Below are 1,266 nucleotides of genomic sequence, written 5' to 3' on the forward strand. Positions count from 1 at the left end.
GCTGCACGATCCGTTACAGCCATGCGGATAAGATGCCTCTCGTCTCGACTGCTAGTCATACGAGGCCGTTAGGATCCAGCACGGCGTTCCGTATTACCCTCCTGAACCCACCGATTCCATATTCTGCTAACAGTCATTGGATCTCGACCAACGCGAGCAGCAAAGTCGCGATACGATAAACCGCAATCGCGATAGGCTACAATCCGACCTTTATCAAAGTCGGAAACGTGATAGTACTCATTTCTCCTCCTTACACGAGGCATCACAACAACGTTTCACCAGGCAACGCCGGTCAACTGCTGTTTGTGTATGAGAAATTGGCTGGAAACTTTCCTCATGTCAGCACGTTGTAGGTGTCGCCACCGGTGCCAACATGGTGTGATTGCTCTGAAAAGGTAATCATTTGCATATCACAGCATCTTCTTCCTGTTGGTTAAATTTCGCGTATGTAGCACGTCATCTTCGTGGTGTAGCAATTTTAATGGCCGGTAGTGTATTTACTTTCTAACTCAGGTCAAAAATAAGTCTGCATATGGAATCGAACATCAGTTAACTGAATCTACAGAACGAAAGGTACGAGATCTGATTAAACGTTATGGCCAATGCTAAGACGGAGCATTCATCATGAGTGGTAAATGCAACTGCGTGCAAAAAAAATCAATTTCAAATTTATATTTAGTTCTTGAAGGTGCTGTAGAGGCTGATGAAAAAACAGCACAAGCCGCAGTATCCAGGAAGGCCAAGGAAGACTTGACGAGGCGTTCAACCATAAGTCATCATGCTGTCATCCAGGCTAGACAACATACCCTGAATGAAATGATAATCAGATCAAGACTCTACGCTGCTGACAGGCGTTGATATACATCGACGGGGACAGTTGAAAATGTGTGCCTCGACCGGGACTCGAACCCGGGATCTCCTGCTTGCATGGCAGACGCTCTACCCATCTGAGCCACCGAGGGCACAGAGGATAGTGCGACTGCAGAGACTTATCCCTTGCACGCTCCCCGTGAGACCCACATTCTCAACTTAATGTCCACACACTACATTCGTAGTGCCCCTGCCCATTACATTCATTACTCGCGGCAGACAATCTTACCGACTCCCGTAAGAGTTCCGGCAATACGTGTGCATCCGCACAGAAGAATAAGGTCAATAGCCGGTTAGCATTAACTACGTGAAGGGGTTATCAGTTCTTTCGGACATGTCCGAAAGAACAGATACCACCTTCGCATACCCTGCAGATGGAGAGAAGATAACTGTCCC

At 47.3% G+C, this 1,266-nt stretch overlaps 1 non-coding gene across 1 annotated transcript; it reads right to left on the reverse strand.

The window, feature by feature from the left end:
* Nucleotides 1-888: 888 nt before the first annotated feature.
* Trnaa-ugc lies at nt 889-963 on the reverse strand. Its single transcript has one exon. It is a non-coding gene; the product is annotated as a tRNA-Ala (tRNA).
* Nucleotides 964-1,266: the final 303 nt, after the last annotated feature.

The sequence above is a fragment of the Schistocerca piceifrons genome, chromosome 3 (assembly GCF_021461385.2).
Source record: "Schistocerca piceifrons isolate TAMUIC-IGC-003096 chromosome 3, iqSchPice1.1, whole genome shotgun sequence".
Lineage (NCBI taxonomy): Eukaryota > Metazoa > Arthropoda > Insecta > Orthoptera > Acrididae > Schistocerca > Schistocerca piceifrons.